Source organism: Stigmatopora argus, chromosome 20 (assembly GCF_051989625.1).
Source record: "Stigmatopora argus isolate UIUO_Sarg chromosome 20, RoL_Sarg_1.0, whole genome shotgun sequence".
Classification (NCBI taxonomy): Eukaryota; Metazoa; Chordata; class Actinopteri; order Syngnathiformes; family Syngnathidae; genus Stigmatopora; species Stigmatopora argus.
The window spans coordinates 10,509,768-10,522,452 of record NC_135406.1 but is presented as its reverse complement, the minus strand read 5'-3'; the positions used below and the strand labels follow the sequence as shown (position 1 = coordinate 10,522,452).

The 12,685-nt window shown below is 39.5% G+C and overlaps 8 non-coding genes across 8 annotated transcripts; all 8 read left to right on the top strand.

The window, feature by feature from the left end:
- The first annotated feature begins 825 nt into the window (after positions 1-825).
- On the top strand, positions 826-1,016 carry LOC144066360 (U2 spliceosomal RNA). The gene has a single exon (XR_013297534.1). It is a non-coding gene; the product is annotated as a U2 spliceosomal RNA (small nuclear RNA).
- A 420-nt stretch (positions 1,017-1,436) lies between these two features.
- Positions 1,437-1,550, top strand: LOC144066418 (U5 spliceosomal RNA). The gene has a single exon (XR_013297583.1). It is a non-coding gene; the product is annotated as a U5 spliceosomal RNA (small nuclear RNA).
- Positions 1,551-2,833: 1,283 nt separating this feature from the next.
- Positions 2,834-2,998, top strand: LOC144066505 (U1 spliceosomal RNA). Its single transcript, XR_013297655.1, has one exon. It is a non-coding gene; the product is annotated as a U1 spliceosomal RNA (small nuclear RNA).
- Positions 2,999-4,117: 1,119 nt separating this feature from the next.
- LOC144066359 (U2 spliceosomal RNA) lies at positions 4,118-4,308 on the top strand. Its single transcript, XR_013297533.1, has one exon. It is a non-coding gene; the product is annotated as a U2 spliceosomal RNA (small nuclear RNA).
- A 420-nt stretch (positions 4,309-4,728) lies between these two features.
- LOC144066420 (U5 spliceosomal RNA) lies at positions 4,729-4,842 on the top strand. The gene has a single exon (XR_013297585.1). It is a non-coding gene; the product is annotated as a U5 spliceosomal RNA (small nuclear RNA).
- Positions 4,843-6,126: 1,284 nt separating this feature from the next.
- On the top strand, positions 6,127-6,291 carry LOC144066503 (U1 spliceosomal RNA). Its single transcript, XR_013297654.1, has one exon. It is a non-coding gene; the product is annotated as a U1 spliceosomal RNA (small nuclear RNA).
- A 1,128-nt stretch (positions 6,292-7,419) lies between these two features.
- Positions 7,420-7,610, top strand: LOC144066358 (U2 spliceosomal RNA). The gene has a single exon (XR_013297532.1). It is a non-coding gene; the product is annotated as a U2 spliceosomal RNA (small nuclear RNA).
- A 420-nt stretch (positions 7,611-8,030) lies between these two features.
- LOC144066417 (U5 spliceosomal RNA) lies at positions 8,031-8,144 on the top strand. The gene has a single exon (XR_013297582.1). It is a non-coding gene; the product is annotated as a U5 spliceosomal RNA (small nuclear RNA).
- The last annotated feature ends 4,541 nt before the right edge of the window (positions 8,145-12,685 follow it).

The following is a 12,685-nucleotide window of genomic DNA, read 5'->3' as shown; positions in this document are numbered from 1 at the left end:
CAGTTCTGCAGGGTCTGCTGCATTAAACAAGCGTTGCAAGGGACTGTTGCTTTAACCAATCATAATTCGATTTGGTGACACCAAGGCCTTCTCGCAGGCGTAGGGATACGTCATTGCCTTCTCGCAGTCAATGTTTTGATCATCAGCCTGTGATGTTTCCAAAATGGTCACATATTGAGCTCTACAATAAGGCCAAAAGGATAGAGAGAAAACTTAAAACTGTAGTATTTTCTTCTTCAAATCGTTTTAATATTTTCATTCCCCCCCAAAACTTTGGCTTTCAATTATTGTGTATTTGGTTATTTTGCCTCTGAGGTGATTGTTCAATTAAGGTCAGTTATAATTTGAATTAAATATCTTGAAATTCAACGATACTAGTTGAATTGTGAGTTGATCAATTTTGTGACATACTACTGGAAAGTTGTCATTGTTCATCACAACACCAGGAAACAAGAAGTAATACGTTAAGCAGGGGTTGTTGATTTGTTGTCATTTTTTGCCAAATGTTGCTCAAATAAATGGCTTTTCACTGCAAAAATTGTGTTTGCCAATCAGAGAACCTTGGTGTGCCGGTAAATAGGTTAAGGTTATTGCTACTTTCCTACTTTCATTGTGAGTCACATGACCTCAAGGACTCCACATTTTCAAAGCATTTGTTCAATTTAAATACAGAAAAGCAACATGTTTTTTTCACCTGATATCAAACAGAGTGTGTAGTTTTCAGTGTGTTGTATAAAGTGTGCTTTTGTTGTCATGTGATCTGTGTGACCATTACTATAGGTCGTAATGGCTGGAAAGAAGTCGTCCTTCCTGACAGTATTGGTTATCGCTTCTCGGCCTTTTGGCTAAGATCAAGTGTAGTATCTGTCCTTATCAGTTTAATATCTGATACGTCCCCTATCTGGGGACCTTATATTAAATTGATTTTTGGAACTGGGAGATGGAATAGGGGCTTGCTCTGTCCACTCCACGCATCGACCTGGTATTGCAGTACTTCCAGGAATGGTGCACCCCCTAACAATGTCAATATACATGCATTTCCTTCCCTCAAAACCTATAGACTTCTCCACAAAGTTGAGTTAGAGGTAAAATTATGTTACCCATGTTTAATTACTGTATTGAGTTAATCTCTGATAGTTGAAAATACTATTCGGTCATTTGGATTTATTATAAATTTCACTAGACCTCCAATAAATCCAACCTATTTACACCCACATGATGTATGTATATGCCCTGCTTCATATCACAACGCTGCTGCAATGCCCTGACTGCTTAACTCAGTAGCTGCAACGTGATTGGCAGCATAATACAGCTGCTGCAACGTGATTGGCTGCTCAAAGGACTGGAGTCGCCCACTAGTTAGTAGTGCGTTAGCCTGTGTGTTGAAGTACTATTGCGGATATAGACCTAGCTCGTTCTGTTTAGCTTGCGTCAGCACACTCTTATTTCTCTTCAAATCGCACAAATCTTTCGCCTTTTACTAAAGATTTCCGTGGGGAGGAATAATAAGAGTTTTATCCAATTTTTTGATGCTCTGCTCAAACGGAGCTTCCCTCATCTGTCAAAATAAAATTACTATACTATTTTAAAAAGCAGCATCTTCCATCAGATTCCTACTTCACTGCTTATTTAAAGCACATTTATGTCAGTAAGCATCTTATGTTTCTTAGGGAAAGTCTATTACAACTAAGGGGGTCTGCCCGCCTACGGAATTTCGTTTGTTATTTGTTCAATACAACCAGGACTCCGCTATCCTTCACAGAATTTAATTAGTCTATTTCAACTAAGGGGGTCTGCGCGCCAATGGAATTTTGTTGTTTGAATTTTACCTGATAGTGCCTAGGATTGTCAGGGGTTTTATTTCTTTTTTACTTTTTATTTCGTTTTCTATTTTACTTCATTCTCATTCATTCCTTTTTTAAATAAAATTTATTCACGATTCTCTGCGTCCTTGGTATCCCTTCAACCTTTGGACCCCAGCCTGTAAGGAAGAAACAGTCCTGGAAAAGGATCTTTATGCTGTGTACACAGACTTTTCTGGATCTTGCTCACCCACTGGGATCGTCAGGTATCTTGGGATCCGGCTCGAAGGACCATGTAAATGTTAGGTTTAAACACCAGACATTTGTATCACCAATCTGAAAGAAGGAAATCACAGAGAATTGAGTCAACTTTATTTGCAGTGAGAGGGTCGGGGACTGCTCGGTCGCAATCCTCCGACACACTCTGAAGATGTCTCCTCTCGCCTTGTCTCTTATTGTGTCAAGTTACAGGAAGTTTCAAGCTGATCAAAGGAAAGAGGGAGTTTTCTCTCAGTTACAAAAGGTTCTTTGATGTATGACCATATGCTTTTTCAAGGTAACACTTTTACAGTCTCTTTCCCGATCTCCCGCAATCTTCACACAATGGTTCAAACAGGATCCAGACCCCTGGGGCAGTTCCCCTTTGTTGAATAAGGTGAAACTTCCCCCAGGGCTCAAGACACCCCTTATTCTATTAGCAAGCATTTCCACAGTCATACCAGAATCAGGATAACTTATTTACAATAATTCCAACAACTGTCAAGTAGGTTACTCCGAAAAAGGGGCGCATGCCATTGACTCTGTATGAGAGCAGCAGTGCATGATGGGATTTTTTAAAATCATACTTTAAAGCTAAATTAAAGACCGGTCAGTTGATGTAATGACTCAACTATTACATGTACTAGTTCTCGGTAGAATTGCCTTATACAGGGTATGTGTTTATGACTACGTGATTACGGTGTAGCAAACGAGTTTGTGACTAAAAATGGCGAGCATGCGAAACAAGAGGGTGCTGCATTTGTGTACAATTCATACTTACCTGGCAGGGGAGACACCATGATCATGAAGGTGGTTCACTCAGGGTGAGGCCCAGCCATTGCACTCCTGGTTGTGCTGACCCCTGCGAATTCCCCAAATGTGGGAATCTCGACTGCATAATTTCTGGTAGAGGGGGACTGCGTTCGCGCTCTCCCCTGGTCATCTGTTAAAAAACAAGAAGGTCATCGCTCATATTGGTTTCCTACACTTCAGTTGTGAGCTCTCAAAGCCTTCACTGTTGGCCCAATCTTAATCACAGACTGATATTAATTATATGTTGTCCATGAATACTTATTAAGAAATTCCAAATTGTCTGTTAGCTTCCTTTCAATGCATTCACCATGGTTGCACTGCTTCCAGATGTGTGTTTTCATATTGAAGCATTTAACCAATCACATTTCAGCCATTATTTGTTGCCAGGGTCAGAAATCTGCCCCAAGGCCTTCACAATCAGTTCTGCAGGGTCTGCTGCATTAAACAAGCGTTGCAAGGGACTGTTGCTTTAACCAATCATAATTCGATTTGGTGACACCAAGGCCTTCTCGCAGGCGTAGGGATACGTCATTGCCTTCTCGCAGTCAATGTTTTGATCATCAGCCTGTGATGTTTCCAAAATGGTCACATATTGAGCTCTACAATAAGGCCAAAAGGATAGAGAGAAAACTTAAAACTGTAGTATTTTCTTCTTCAAATCGTTTTAATATTTTCATTCCCCCCCAAAACTTTGGCTTTCAATTATTGTGTATTTGGTTATTTTGCCTCTGAGGTGATTGTTCAATTAAGGCCAGTTATAATTTATATTATTTGAATTAAATATCTTGAAATTCAACGATACTAGTTGAATTGTGAGTTGATCAATTTTGTGACATACTAGTGGAAAGTTGTCATTGTTCATCACAACACCAGGAAACAGGAAGTAATACGTTAAGCAGGGGTTGTTGATTTGTTGTCATTTTTTACCAAATGTTGCTCAAATAAATGGCTTTTCACTGCAAAAATTGTGTTTGCCAATCAGAGAACCTTGGTGTGCCGGTAAATAGGTTAAGGTTATTGCTACTTTCCTATGGACCATTGTGAGTCACATGACCTCAAGGACTCCACATTTTCAAAGCATTTGTTCAATTTAAATACAGAAAAGCAACATGTTTTTTTCACCTGATATCAAACAGAGTGTGTAGTTTTCAGTGTGTTGTATAAAGTGTGCTTTTGTTGTCATGTGATCATTACTATAGGTCGTAATGGCTGGAAAGAAGTCGTCCTTCCTGACAGTATTGGTTATCGCTTCTCGGCCTTTTGGCTAAGATCAAGTGTAGTATCTGTTCTTATCAGATTAATATCTGATACGTTCCCTATCTGGGGACCTTATATTAAATTGATTTTTGGAACTGGGAGATGGAATAGGGGCTTGCTCTGTCCACTCCACGCATCGACCTGGTATTGCAGTACTTCCAGGAATGGTGCACCCCCTAACAATGTCAATATACATGCATTTTCTTCCCTCTAAACCTATAGACTTCTCCACAAAGTTGAGTTAGAGGTAAAATTTTGTTACCCATGTTTAATTACTGTATTGAGTTAATCTTTGAGAGTTGAAAATACTATTCGGTCATTTGGATTTATTATAAATTTCACTAGACCTCCAATAAATCCAACCTATTTACACCCACATGATGTATGTATATGCCCTGCTTCATATCACAACGCTGCTGCAATGCCCTGACTGCTTAATTCAGTAGCTGCAACGTGATTGGCAGCATAATACAGCTGCTGCAACGTGATTGGCTGCTCAAAGGACTGGAGTCGCCCACTAGTTAGTAGTGCGTTAGCCTGTGTGTTGAAGTACTATTGCGGATATAGACCTAGCTCGTTCTGTTTAGCTTGTGTCAGCACACTCTTATTTTTCTTCAAATCGCACAATTCTTTCGCCTTTTACTAAAGATTTCCGTGGGGAGGAATAATAAGAGTTTTATCCAATTTTTTGATGCTCTGCTCAAACGGAGCTTCCCTCATCTGTCAAAATAAAATTACTATACTATTCTAAAAAGCAGCATCTTCCATCAGATTCCTACTTCACTGCTTATTTAAAGCACATTTATGTCAGTAAGCATCTTATGTTTCTTAGGGAAAGTCTATTTCAACTAAGGGGGTCTGCCCGCCTACGGAATTTCGTTTGTTATTTGTTCAATACAACCAGGACTCCGCTATCCTTCACAGAATTTAATTAGTCTATTTCAACTAAGGGGGTCTGCGCGCCAACGGAATTTTGTTGTTTGAATTTTACCTGATAGTGCCTAGGATTGTCAGGGGTTTTATTTCTTTTTTACTTTTTATTTCGTTTTCTATTTTACTTCATTCTCATTCATTCCTTTTTTAAATAAAATTTACTCACGATTCTCTGCGTCCTTGGTATCCCTTCAACCTTTGGACCCCAGCCTGTAAGGAAGAAACAGTCCTGGAAAAGGATCTTTATGCTGTGTACACAGACTTTTCTGGATCTTGCTCACCCACTGGGATCGTCAGGTATCTTGGGATCCGGCTCGAAGGACCATGTAAATGTTAGGTTTAAACACCAGACATTTGTATCACCAATCTGAAAGAAGGAAATCACAGAGAATTGAGTCAACTTTATTTGCAGTGAGAGGGTCGGGGACAGCTCGGTCGCAATCCTCCGACACACTCTGAAGATGTCTCCTCTCGCCTTGTCTCTTATTGTGTCAAGTTACAGGAAGTTTCAAGCTGATCAAAGGAAAGAGGGAGTTTTCTCTCAGTTACAAAAGGTTCTTTGATGTATGACCATATGCTTTTTCAAGGTAACACTTTTACAGTCTCTTTCCCGATCTCCCGCAATCTTCACACAATGGTTCAAACAGGGTCCAGATCCCTGGGGCAGTTCCCCTTTGTTGAATAAGGTGAAACTTCCCCCAGGGCTCAAGACACCCCTAATTCTATTAGCAAGCATTTCCACAGTCATACCAGAATCAGGATAATTTATTTACAATAATTCCAACAATTGTCAAGTAGGTTACTCCGAAAAAGGGGCGCATGCGCATTGACTCTGTATGAGAGCAGCAGTGCATGATGGGATTTTTTGAAATCATACTTTAAAGCTAAATTAAAGACCGGTCAGTTGATGTAATGACTCAACTATTACATGTACTAGTTCTCGGTAGAATTGCCTTATACAGGGTATGTGTTTATGACTACGTGATTACGGTGTAGCAAACGAGTTTGTGACTAAAAATGGCGAGCATGCGAAACAAGAGGGTGCTGCATTTGTGTACAATTCATACTTACCTGGCAGGGGAGACACCATGATCATGAAGGTGGTTCACTCAGGGTGAGGCCCAGCCATTGCACTCCTGGTTGTGCTGACCCCTGCGAATTCCCCAAATGTGGGAATCTCGACTGCATAATTTCTGGTAGAGGGGGACTGCGTTCGCGCTCTCCCCTGGTCATCTGTTAAAAAACAAGAAGGTCATCGCTCATATTGGTTTCCTACACTTCAGTTGTGAGCTCTCAAAGCCTTCACTGTTGGCCCAATCTTAATCACAGACTGATATTAATTATATATTGTCCATGAATACTTATTAAGAAATTCCAAATTGTCTGTTAGCTTCCTTTCAATGCTTTCACCCTGGTTGCACTGCTTCCAGATGTGTGTTTTCATATTGAAGCATTTAACCAATCACATTTCAGCCATTATTTGTTGCCAGGGTCAGAAATCTGCCCCAAGGCCTTCACAATCAGTTCTGCAGGGTCTGCTGCATTAAACAAGCGTTGCAAGGGACTGTTGCTTTAACCAATCATAATTCGATTTGGTGACACCAAGGCCTTCTCGCAGGCGTAGGGATACGTCATTGCCTTCTCGCAGTCAATGTTTTGATCATCAGCCTGTGATGTTTCCAAAATGGTCACATATTGAGCTCTACAATAACGCCAAAAGGATAGAGAGAAAACTTAAAACTGTAGTATTTTCTTCTTCAAATCGTTTTAATATTTTCATTCCCCCCCAAAACTTTGGCTTTCAATTATTGTGTATTTGGTTATTTTGCCTCTGAGGTGATTGTTCAATTAAGGCCAGTTATAATTTATATTATTTGAATTAAATATCTTGAAATTCAACGATACTAGTTGAATTGTGAGTTGATCAATTTTGTGACATACTAGTGGAAAGTTGTCATTGTTCATCACAACACCAGGAAACAGGAAGTAATACGTTAAGCAGGGGTTGTTGATTTGTTGTCATTTTTTGCCAAATGTTGTTCAAATAAATGGCTTTTCACTGCAAAAATTGTGTTTGCCAATCAGAGAACCTTGGTGTGCCGGTAAATAGGTTAAGGTTATTGCTACTTTCCTATGGACCATTGTGAGTCACATGACCTCAAGGACTCCACATTTTCAAAGCATTTGTTCAATTTAAATACAGAAAAGCAACATGTTTTTTTCACCTGATATCAAACAGAGTGTGTAGTTTTCAGTGTGTTGTATAAAGTGTGCTTTTGTTGTCATGTGATCTGTGTGACCATTACTATAGGTCGTAATGGCTGGAAAGAAGTCGTCCTTCCTGACAGTATTGGTTATCGCTTCTCGGCCTTTTGGCTAAGATCAAGTGTAGTATCTGTTCTTATCAGTTTAATATCTGATACGTCCCCTATCTGGGGACCTTATATTAAATTGATTTTTGGAACTGGGAGATGGAATAGGGGCTTGCTCTGTCCACTCCACGCATCGACCTGGTATTGCAGTACTTCCAGGAATGGTGCACCCCCTAACAATGTCAATATACATGCATTTCCTTCCCTCTAAATCTATAGACTTCTCCACAAAGTTGAGTTAGAGGTAAAATTATGTTACCCATGCTTAATTACTGTATTGAGTTAATCTCTGATAGTTGAAAATACTATTCGGTCATTTGGATTTATTATAAATTTCACTAGACCTCCAATAAATCCAACCTATTTACACCCACATGATGTATGTATATGCCCTGCTTCATATCACAACGCTGCTGCAATGCCCTGACTGCTTAATTCAGTAGCTGCAACGTGATTGGCAGCATAATACAGCTGCTGCAACGTGATTGGCTGCTCAAAGGACTGGAGTCGCCCACTAGTTAGTAGTGCGTTAGCCTGTGTGTTGAAGTACTATTGCGGATATAGACCTAGCTCGTTCTGTTTAGCTTGCGTCAGCACACTCTTATTTCTCTTCAAATCGCACAAATCTTTCGCCTTTTACTAAAGATTTCCGTGGGGAGGAATAATAAGAGTTTTATCCAATTTTTTGATGCTCTGCTCAAACGGAGCTTCCCTCATCTGTCAAAATAAAATTACTATACTATTTTAAAAAGCAGCATCTTCCATCAGATTCCTACTTCACTGCTTATTTAAAGCACATTTATGTCAGTAAGCATCTTATGTTTCTTAGGGAAAGTCTATTTCAACTAAGGGGGTCTGCCCGCCTACGGAATTTCGTTTGTTATTTGTTCAATACAACCAGGACTCCGCTATCCTTCACAGAATGTAATTAGTCTATTTCAACTAAGGGGGTCTGCGCGCCAACGGAATTTTGTTGTTTGAATTTTACCTGATAGTGCCTAGGATTGTCAGGGGTTTTATTTCTTTTTTACTTTTTATTTCGTTTTCTATTTTACTTCATTCTCATTCATTCCTTTTTTAAATAAAATTTACTCACGATTCTCTGCGTCCTTGGTATCCCTTCAACCTTTGGACCCCAGCCTGTAAGGAAGAAACAGTCCTGGAAAGTTGGCTCTTAGCGCCGAAGAAGCGAATACTGTAGAAGAATGGGAGCGCTGAAAACCATAAATGAATTTTTTTAAAAATTAATATCAAACGGAGAGGAACTATTTTCACTGTGAGTACATTATTTAAAGTATTTAAAGTTATGAAGGAAAGTAACATTTGACATGTAGAATAGTTCAATAACAAAAGAGCTGTGTCTTTTTTCTCAAGCAGGCCAGATCACACAATGCGTGTAGGAGAAGCCATAAAAAAGAGGTGGCGGGACACCCCCTTTCCTTTGGGGTCCTTTTGGAAAACGAACATGCATGGAAATTTAAGGATTGCAGGGTCAATAGGTCAATTAAAAGCAGAGTTCCTTTAATTAGCAATGGCAATGTTAGTGGAAAAAAAATTGCTTGTTGTTTACTACTTTCTTAATAGGATACAGTGGTACCTCGAGATACGAGCTTAATGCGTTCCGGGACTGAGCGCGTATGTTGATTTACTCGTATCTTAAATCAAGGTTTCCCATAGAAATGAACTAAAACAAATTAATTCGTTCCAAGCCTCTGAAAAAACACCAAAAACAGGATATTGGATTGAAAAAAACATTTATTTGTCCTAATTCGCCATCTATTAACAAAGTCACAAATAACTACTGGTTTAATAGTACTAAAATGTGTTTAATAGTACTAAAACTAGACAGAAAGACTTTTTGCACGGCAACGTGCTCGTAACATAACATAAACAAATTTAAATGAACTTGAATTACGATGCAGAGACTCAAAAAGAAGTTTTAGCGAACCTAACACTAAACTTAATTCAAATTTTGTTTGACATTTGACACCTTTGTTCTCCCGGGTTGGCTCTATTTGCCCTGCCACCAACCTGACTTTCAGATGCAACCTATCGAGGGTTGTTTGCTTTTGTCTTCCCTTCAAAATATTCCCAAAATGATGCACACAAATGTCCTCACCATAGGATAACGCACGACCACTTGCCAACGAGAAGTAGTATACTCCTCTCGTATTAGCAATCGATTGCTATAGATTTAGTTCCACAGAGTGTTCTTTCGCTTTCTTCAAATGGGTTGCACGTCTACTAGTGAAATAGCGGAATATAGAAAAATAATTCTATTTCACATGATACAACGCCACAATAGCATCCATATAAGTTCGTCCACACAGTAAGGTTGCGGCTACATGTTTTTGTTTATCAAATGAATGCACGTATGGCTGAAATCGAATGGACGTCATAAACCCCAAAAAATCTTCCTCATTCACATCGAATGTCAGAAAATTCGAATGTATTTTATTGGACAGTATTAGTTAGTTATAAGCTAGACAACTCAATAAAAAATAAAAAATAATAAAATAAACAATCTGTTGAACACAACAGTCTGAATTGAAAACACGTCTTGAGTAGGAAGTTTATTTACTAGGTTTGGATTTATGAAAAATGAGGATTGTGATATGGGAATTGAGTCTGTGAAATTAGTTTGGTGTGCCATCAGGGCCTTCAAGGCCTTCTCTGTTGGCCTAACAAATATCTGAATCACAGACTGATTGATGTTAATTATATTTTGTCCATGAATACTTATTAAATAATTCCAAATTGTCTGTTAGCTTCCTTTCATTGCTTTTCCCCCTGGTTGCACTGCTTCCAGATGTGTTTTCATATTGAAGCATTAACCAATCACATTTCAGCCATTATTTGTTGCCAGGGTCAGAAATCTGCCTCAAGGCCTTCACAATCAGTTCTGCAGGCTCTGCTGCATTAAACAAGCGTCGATAAGACTGTTGCTTTAACCAATCAGAATTCGATTTTGTGACACCAAGGCCTTCTCGCAGGCGTAGGGATACGTCATCGCTTTCACCAACTATGATTGACTAGTGATAGAGTGGACTAGCCAGAGCGACCAAACTGTATCTGGAGCGAGCTGCACAAGGTAATATATTGTTGTGTTGATTTAATAGCGGTTTTGTCAACCCTCAATGGCTGAAGGAGGAGAAGTTTGCAGATTTACTGTCAAAGCCATTTTCAAGACAGACTTTTCAAGAAAAGCTGGACATCATTAAGAAAGGTCGGACAACTCCTAAGCAAGCAAGCTTGTCACAACCGGGAACGGACATTTTCAGCACTAAATCGAATAAAAACGTATGCCAGAAATACGACGGGACAGGCTCGACTTTCAGCATTAGCTTCGATGGTGATAGAAAAGAAGGAAGAAAGAAAGGAGGATGGATATTGTGTACAGTTAAAAATGATTTTTGGTGAGTAAAATATGGCTATATTCCTAAATAATATTTCAATTGTATGAGGTTATTATTGATATTTTTTATGTGTCGCAGCTGTAGCTGCAGCAGAGGTTTTATAGCCATAAAATAGTTTTTGCTGAAGGCGTCACTAGGAAATGCATGGACCGCCACTGAGAGACACGTATGTCTTGGATGTTAGGCAGTGGACAATAACAATTGCTTGTCATCCATGATGGCTTCGTCAGTTTGGGCATGCAGAATGAATATATTTTGTGGATGTTAACAAACACAGTGGTGGGCAACTGCGAGGCTCCTATTTATGCATTTGGGACTCGGGTCCCTCACCAGTGGTTTTGACATTTTAGTTTAAATGTCAGGGAAGAGCCATTTGCACCCATCAAAAGAGCCATGACCGGCTCAGTAGACATTGGCAGCGGTTGGATTTGAACCCACGTCTCTTGAGAGACTGGAGTCTAAAATCAGCTGGGGGTAGTTGAGGGTTTCCACTAACCTACAGCAATCTATCCATGATCTCTGAGGGGGCAGTGGGACACCCGGCTGACTTGCAGGCAGGCGCGGCCTCAATTCCCAATGGTGGCGGTATGATTGTGAGTGTGAATGGTTGTTGGTGCCCGACGGCTGACTGGTGTTGTCTGCCTTTCGCTTGAAATCTGGTGGGATAGACTCCAGCAACCCCCGCAACACTTGCGAGGATGTATAGTATGGAAGATGAATGAATGAAAATTGCATTACATTAGGCGTGCCCATCTCCAGCCCTTGAGGGCCCCTATCAAATTTGTTTTACATGTCTCCCTCCATCAACACACCTGAATCAAATAATTGGGATCGTTATAAAGCTTCTGGACAGCTGGCTGAGGAGATGATCATTTGATTCAGGTGTGGTAGAGGAGGGAGATATGGAAAAGAGATCGGAAAAGAGATCGGATAGGGTCCCTCGAGGACCGGAGTTGGGCACCCCTCCATAGTAAAATTACTCTGTCGTTTTGGTGTCATGAGAGACACTAATGCTAATGCTAATCCTCAAGAAGATTGACATTTTTTAGTGTTTAAAAATAGTAACAATATTAATTTTTAAAAAAAATTAACCTATGAAAATATAACAGACACTATTAAATTTGACAGTGGTAGGGAATTTTACATTGAAAATATTTTTTTCTCCAAATCACAACAAAGCAATTTAGTAACACTATTTAGAAGCATAACCCCAAAATTTTGGCGTCAGAGATTAAGCAGCAGAAATCCTAAATCATATAACAAAGACAATTACTCATATGTCAAGAAAGTAAAAATATAGGCCCCTTTTCAATATCAAAATGTTAATGTTGACCTTATTTTACAATAGTTTCTGACATGAATCTTATCAGACTAAGTAAAAAGGTTAGATGATAAGAAAGTTTTAATTTGAGAAGACGCACACGGGTAGTACGCTTGTGACAGCTTGGTGGTATGATTAACTATGTTTTTATTATATCGAAAATCTACAAAAACCCACACAGGTGAAAAACCTTTTTTCCTGCTAAGTCTGATGTCAAAAATTCAGTTGCCAAAAGACCTTAAAATCACACAAAAGAACCCAGACAGGTTAAACATATTTTCTTGGTCAGTCTGCAGTTAAATGCGGAACAGATAGACACGTATGTAGTGAGAACTACGAAAAACAGGGTTTGAGCACCAAAACACACCATTATTCAGATTGAGTGTCGTATAGCTGCCAAATCTTTTAAAGAGGGCACGAGTGTGCTTTTTTAGCCAGATGTGAACTACCAGTGGCCAGATGGTCTTGAGTTCAACGACACCTTGGTCAGGGTAAGAAAGGGTGTTTTCCCTG